Source organism: Mus caroli, unplaced genomic scaffold (assembly GCF_978045245.1).
Source record: "Mus caroli unplaced genomic scaffold, Mus_caroli_1 scaffold_1, whole genome shotgun sequence".
NCBI classification, from domain to species: Eukaryota; Metazoa; Chordata; class Mammalia; order Rodentia; family Muridae; genus Mus; species Mus caroli.
In genome coordinates, this window is record NW_028227256.1 from 139748953 (window position 1) to 139756325 (window position 7373).

The 7373-nt window shown below is 34.7% G+C and overlaps 1 pseudogene; it reads right to left on the reverse strand.

The window, feature by feature from the left end:
• Window positions 1-259: 259 nt before the first annotated feature.
• On the reverse strand, window positions 260-4628 carry LOC110296131 (E3 ubiquitin-protein ligase RNF138 pseudogene; annotated as a pseudogene).
• Window positions 4629-7373: the final 2745 nt, after the last annotated feature.

Consider the following 7373-nt stretch of genomic DNA (forward strand, 5'->3'; position numbering starts at 1 on the left):
CAACTGCCTATGTCTTACAAAGTCATGAATCTTGAAGAAGAACCCACAACCACAATATTTTGCAGACCACATAATCCTTTTCTTCATCATTTTCATTTACAGTGACCCACCATTATTTTTAATTGAATACCTAGTACAGTAGACAATTACTTTTATTAATATGCACAGCAAATTACTGAAATGCTGATTTCATATCTTCTCCTTAAAGATGGTTCTTGTAAGTAGCAAGGATGCAGAGATGTCTATATGCATCTCATGTTTACTTGATAAAGACTTCCACAACAGTATGATACTGGGTTTTCTCACCTAGCTGAAGATTCTCAGAAACTATCTGAAATAGGTGATTACTATTAAAGTGATACAATAATCGTAGTCTAGTTATGTTTGACTCTTGACATAAGACATACTTAAAGGTGGAATGCCCAGAAAAACTTGTATCCACTTTATAAGCTTCTGCGTTATCACATGCAGATGTTTCATTCCTATTACTGCTCCTTACTGAATCCTGAGAGATCTTAAAAGTTTGGAGTGACAGAAGAAACATCATATTCATCCTGTTACTTCTTATAAAATTTGTGATCTCTCATGCAATAAAATTTAATCTTTTATGAACAGCAACTGAAGATACCAAAAAAACTTCCTCATGATATTTTTCAAGATCTAAGGTCCATTCTGGACATGTTCATTCTCTTCCAGTCATACTTGCACAACACAGGGGACAATGTATTCCACTTTCTCTCATTGCAGTCAGGAAACATTTTCCACAGAAAATGTGTTGATGGGCCATGGTCCACACAGGCATCTTGAGCACCTCCCGACAGATAGGGTAGTAGAATTAACTTCAGTGTAATATATGGCTACTGAAAGCTCTTCAGACAAGGCCAGGGGTGGGCAGGAGATGAGGCAAAGCCTATAGGAGCTGAGGTGATGATGGTGGTTTTGAGCTCAATGCAGAGAGAGAGAGAGAGAGAGAGAGAGAGAGAGAGAGAGAGAGGCCCTGAGAGTAAGTGAATCGTTGTTTACCATTCAAAATATTATCACTTATACTGAAAGATAACTTTTAATTTCATCCCTTATCAAATAAATTAATATTGTGACAGAGTAGTATATATCTGTTATTTGGGTAAATGTACAAAGAAAATGTGACACACATACACCACAAACATACAAACACATACACACACACACACACACATTTATTGACATTTAAAAAATAAAATTATGGAATGAAGAAAAATGTATATAATAAAAAATATAGTGAATGCAATAACCAAGATTCAAAATAATAGGTACCATATGTCCTGTCTTACCTGCAGATCCTAATTTCAATGTTTTAAAAGTTGGAATGAGTATCTGTAGAGTCTAGGAAGCAAGAAGTGTTCAACAGTTCAAGAAGGAAGTCTTGGGAGAACCAAGCACATGTGAAGGAAAAGGATAGAGTACTAATGAGGAGTGGTTTAAACAAGGATATTAAAGATAAAATGGAAAGGTAGAAGTTTGAGAGGAGGTTCAGCAAAAACTAAGAACATAAAGAAAATTATACAAAAATCTTCACAGTATATTTTTTTCAGTAATCTTCTGTGTAGTTTATACAATTGTACAAACACAATTTTAAAAAGAGTTTGAATGGAGATATCCTGTATAAATTCATAATACTGCTTCAACTGGACATATGTTCTCAAAAAAAATCTCATGAAAAATATGGGTTACTTTCCTATAAGTTGTTAGCTAAAAAATAGACAGAGGTCACCAAAACAACACAGATTATGCCAATACTCTGGGCTTCCTACCAGAACAATGTAATAAAGCCATATTGCTGAAGACACCATGGATTTTGAGAACAAAATGGAAATATCAGTGCAGTGAACTAGCAACTCCAACCTTACTGGTTTGCCTTCACAGGCTATGCAATGTACTGGAGAAGAAAATTCAATAGGCTTTCAAAGTTAGTATCAAGCAAAAAACAAAACAAAACAAAACAAAACAAGTTTGAACTGTCAGGCAAGCTATGCCACTGGTGTTGTAGTGGTTAAATTGTTTTGGTATTAAACAACTGCTTTGTTACTGGATTTGAAGGCTGCAAGGCTGATACTGTAAGTCTGCTCAAGAGCATTTGGCAGGAGAGCTCAAATGCTGTAGTGGAAAATGTACCAAAGCATCATGAAAATACAGTAATGGAAACCTAATTCCTACAGCTTCCTGCTTAGCACCTATGATACAAGATAGGATCCTCTGAGTTCAGTAGGCTTGGGCAGTACCAATAATGACTTTAACATTTTCGAATCATAAAGCATCTTTCTCAGGTCAGTTCAATAGCCCCGGTATCTTTTCTCATGAAGTAATTCTTTTCTTAGTCCCTATAGATTCCTGGACCCTTTACTTTGGCTTATGTTTTGCCCTCTGTCTTTCATGCATTACCCTCTTAGGAGGACCCTGAAAAATTCAAACATGCTACACATTACCCTTCTCCGATATCTTGATAAAAGCCCCTATGATCCTGAAGTTCCTGTCTGGAAAACAAGCACAGTCTAGATGTGCCAAACAGTGAAAGGACTAGGCACTGGTTAGCTGGTGTTTGACTGCTAGGCAGCTGAGTGTTAGACACAGTTCCCAGGGTAATGGTTTGTGAGCATATAACCAGTACCCTCTAGCCGTTCAACCACTCACATCCTAAGATTCAGCTTAGTCATTTAGAGATAACCAGATAGTGTTGCAATGTGAAAGGCATAGTAGGCAGTTCTGTATCCAAGGGGGAAGAGAGTACTTGCTCCCATCTAAGACCAATACAGAAGTAGATGCTCACAGTCATCCATTGCATAGATCACAGGGTCCCTAATGAAGGAGCTAGAGAAAGAATCCAAGCAGCTGAAGGGGTTTGCTGCCCCAAAGGAAGAACAATATGATCTAACCAGTATCCACATAGCTCCCTGGGACCAAACGACCAATCAAAGAAAACACATGGTGGGACTCGTGACTCCAGCTGCATATGTAGCAGAGGATGGCCTAGTCAGTCATCAATGGGAGGAGAGGCCCTTGGTCCTTTGAAGGTTATATGCACCATTATAGGGGAGTGCCAGGGCCAGGAAGCAGGAATGGGTGGGTTGGTAAGTAGGGGGAGGGGAGGGGATAGGGGAATTTTGGAGGGGAAACTAGGAAAGGGGATAACATTTGAAATGTAAATAAAGAAAATATCCAATAAAAATGTCATGCATATTCTTATGTATCATTTTTAGTGTAACTTCTGTTACTTAAAGGAATCTGTACTTGGGGGAAAAATCAAACCTCATTTATCTATCCAATATTCTGGACTTCTGAACTTCTACCAGAATTTGTCACAAAACTAGCTTTATGATATTGTAGAGTTTCTCTAAGCTTGTATCTCCAATGTTTTTTCAAGTTCTCCTTATAAACCAATTTCCAAGACCTAAAATCATGATAGTATGGTGTATTTATACCAGTGTTGCTACAGTTTGATGTTACTGGTAAATTTTTTGTATTAATAACTCTTGTGTTGCTGTGAAAATAACTTATAATAGCAACTTAAGGTAAGAAGTTATATAAATATATACATATATAATTACATGTGTGTTTGTGTGTGTGTCTGTCTGTCTGTCTGTCTGTCTGTCAGTTTGTCTGTGTGTCTGTGTGTAAATAAGGGGGGATGATATGTACACTGTTTACCTACACATGCATGCCAGATATATTGATAATTGTAGATCTGAAATGAAAAATATTTTTAGGCTTTCCAACATGAGTTAGTTTTGAGAACTAAATTTAGGTCTGTTACAAGAACAATATATATCTTAACTGCTGACTAATTTTTCTATCTCCAATATTAATATATTTTGAGTCATGATCATAAAAGGACTTAGAAATTCACAGCACAGAAAAAGTAAAAGACTACCTTAGTACATTGCCATGGAAGCATGTGGTTGAAGCTTTTTACATCATTAGAGTCCAGGAAAAGGATTCAAGAACAAAAGAATAGTATAATTTTAAAGTGCCAATTCCTATTACTGTAATTCTAACACGACACATTCCTGAAAGGTCTTATAGCCTTTTAAAATTGTGCCACCATTTGGGGAACAAGTATTCTAAATGTAAGCCTGTGGGAGACATTTCAGATTCAAATCATAATACAATCCAACTGACAAAGCTTATCAAGTACCCTGGAGCTCTTGACTCTAGCTGCATATGTATCAAAAGATGGCCTAGTTGGCCATCAATGGAAAGAGAGGCCCATTGGACACGCAAACTTTATATGCCCCAGTACAGGGGAATGCCAGGGCCAAAAAATGGGAATGGGTGTGTAGGGAAGTGGGGGGGGGGAGGGTATGGGGGACTTTTGGGATAGCATTGGAAATGTAATTGAGGAAAATATGTAATAAAAAATATCAAAAAAAATGAGATATAAACAGCAAAGAAATATATGAAGAAGTCTACTATGACTATTCATAAGAAAAACAAAATCATAATTACTATTTATCTAGATGGTCACTGTGGTCTTACTATATATTTAATGAGATAAGCATGTGGTTTTGGTATTTCAATCACTTTATATGGCAGGTTAATTACCATATGTTACCATATGATGAGCCATGCCTGGACTTCTGGGATGAAGCCAACATGATAGTGGACTATATACTTTTTTGTGTTTTTAATGTATTTGGGGAGTATTTAATTGAGAATTTTTGTGTCCATGTTCATCTAGGATTTTGGTACATGATTTTTTAGAAGAAATTGATCTTTGTATTTAATTTCAGAAAATACTGGCTTCAAAAAAGAATGTGGACGGAAATTTTCCTTAAATTTCTATTTTATATTATATTTTGAAGAGTATTGCGGTTCTCCTTTGGAATTGGTTTAATTCTCTAATGTATGCATTTGGTCTTGTTTTATAGTTTTTAGGTAAGATATTTCTAATTACTGCCACTATCACATAGGATTGCAAGGTTTTTTAATTTTTTGTATTTCATTATGATTTATAATTTCTGTGACGGGTTAGGCAATCTTTTACCCTTCTAAATATTACAGGTTATTGCCTATGCTTTTGTTTATCCTTCAGAATGCAGAACATGACAATAAGACATTATTGTCTAACACACCATCTGTTTACTAATGTAACATGGAAAATTATCAGAAAACTTTAGACTAACTTGCATAAAGCAGAAAGTCTTATCCATTGCTTCAGAGGAGAAAAGTCATCAGGAGATATGCTCACTGACCAATAGGGACATGAACATCATGAGAACAACCAACTGCTTTCTGATTGGAGCTAAATCTAAAGTCATTGGTATAAACACATACTTGATAACATTGTAGGACCAAGAACCTGTTTGTAGCCTAATGATAGGAATTATGGAAAGCAGTCTACTCTTATTTGGCTAAATGAAAAAAGTTTTATGGTTCCTAATGATTTACTTTTACCAATAGATTAATGCCTCTCATGCAAATCAACTCACAGCAGTTATGACAGCATGCAGAAGATGTATGCAAATTCAAGAAGACCAAATTGGACTATGGATTTGGAAGTAGGATATGAATTCCTACCCATAGTCAAGGAAGTAATGACATTTGGTAGCAGCTGGGAGAGGGAAAGTTAGTTCTTTTAATTATGTAACAGTAGCTCAGTTGACCATACTCCAGAAAAAAAGCCACATATCCAAGAATGAATGGGCAGACCAAATAGGAATCAATAGGCTTACAACAAAAATAACACAAAGTTGTGAGTGTAGGGAAGAGTATTGTATCGCAAATAAGTTCGATAAGGGTGTGAAAATATCCCAAGTACATTGTAAAACTATTATCTATTAATAATAATTTTATATAATAAAAAGAAAATAAACATTTCAAAAATGATATTGGATATTATAAAATGAAAAAAATACTGAAAAGATGCAGAATGGGAAAGGATTTAAACACTGTTGATCAACATGTAAGTAGTATAGCTACTGTGGAAATGTGATGATATAATGAATATAAAATGAATAATTTAAACAAAACCTTACCATCCACTATGATAGAGACAGTAATCAGAAATCTTCTACCTAAAAAAAGTCTAAGACCAAGTGCACTTATTGGAGAATGAAATCACATATTGCAAAAAGACAACATGGAGATCCTTCAGAAAATTAATAGCATACAAATAATATCTATTCCACCTTCTTTACTCATTCATGCATATCCAAAAAAAAAAGGATGTCAGAAAACCCATGGCTGATAACTATATACTCATATTTACTGTAGCACTATTTTCAGTGTTGGATAAAGAATCAATCTTGTCAACATGTACAACAAAGTAGAAAATATGAATGTTAAATGGATAAAGAAAATTATATAAAAATAAATATATAATAAAAATATAAAACATACATCTGTACATACATGTATATATAATACTGTATAGACATCTTCACCTTACATATAGATATAGGTATAGGGGTAGAAGTAGAGATAAAATTGTGCTGATAAATAGTATGTATGTGAAGGAAAATTGATAGAACTAGAGCATGTTATATGAAGAAAAATAAGAGCAAAAAATAAAGACAAGTATTGAATATCCTCACCGAAATAGAAATTCAGGGGACAAATGATCTGAAGGTCAAGGAATTGTTAGTAGGAAGGGGTTGAGGGTCAGAAAATTAGGGGGAAGAAAAGCATTAGAGATGGTGAGCATATATACATATTGTGCTGTCTATTTGTGGATGAAAAAATAGATCTAATTCATTTGTACAGTTAGTCCATCTACATAAAGAAAAAAAGGATATCAGACAAGAATTAAGTCAGTTTTAAAAGTTCAAGCTATCATTCTTGGATCTGTCTTCCACAATTAATGGTGACTTAAGACACAAATCTGAATCCTCTCTGTAAGTCCACCCTCAGTACGTTTTTGTCTTTCCAATATATCTACTTTTGTCCTCTTTGACTATCATCTCTTGGAGGCAACAATCTCTCAGCCTATTCTTTTCTGAAGAGCAAATAGAGGGAAAGAAGATATCTCACAGGAAGGTGAGGTAGAGGATACCTGGGAGGAGTGGAGATGGAATGGTTGGGGTGTATTGAATGAAAGAAGAATATATTTTAAATAAAAAATTAAAAAGATGAGTGATAGTTCTGTAAATCTTCTTCTGTGTAAGTTTAGTGGAAGTCCTAATTCAAGTTAATTTCTTACACTTATATTGAACTGATTTTTTTTTTATTTTACTATTATAAACTAAATTCTGAGAAGTATAGTAATTAAGTTTCAGAATACAGGTGAGGGGGGAAATACCCTTAGAAAAAACTTAACAAATTCAATGCAGTCCACTGATTTGCTGCATATACATATGCTTACTTACATGAAAACAATGCATATTAATATCTCATATATATGT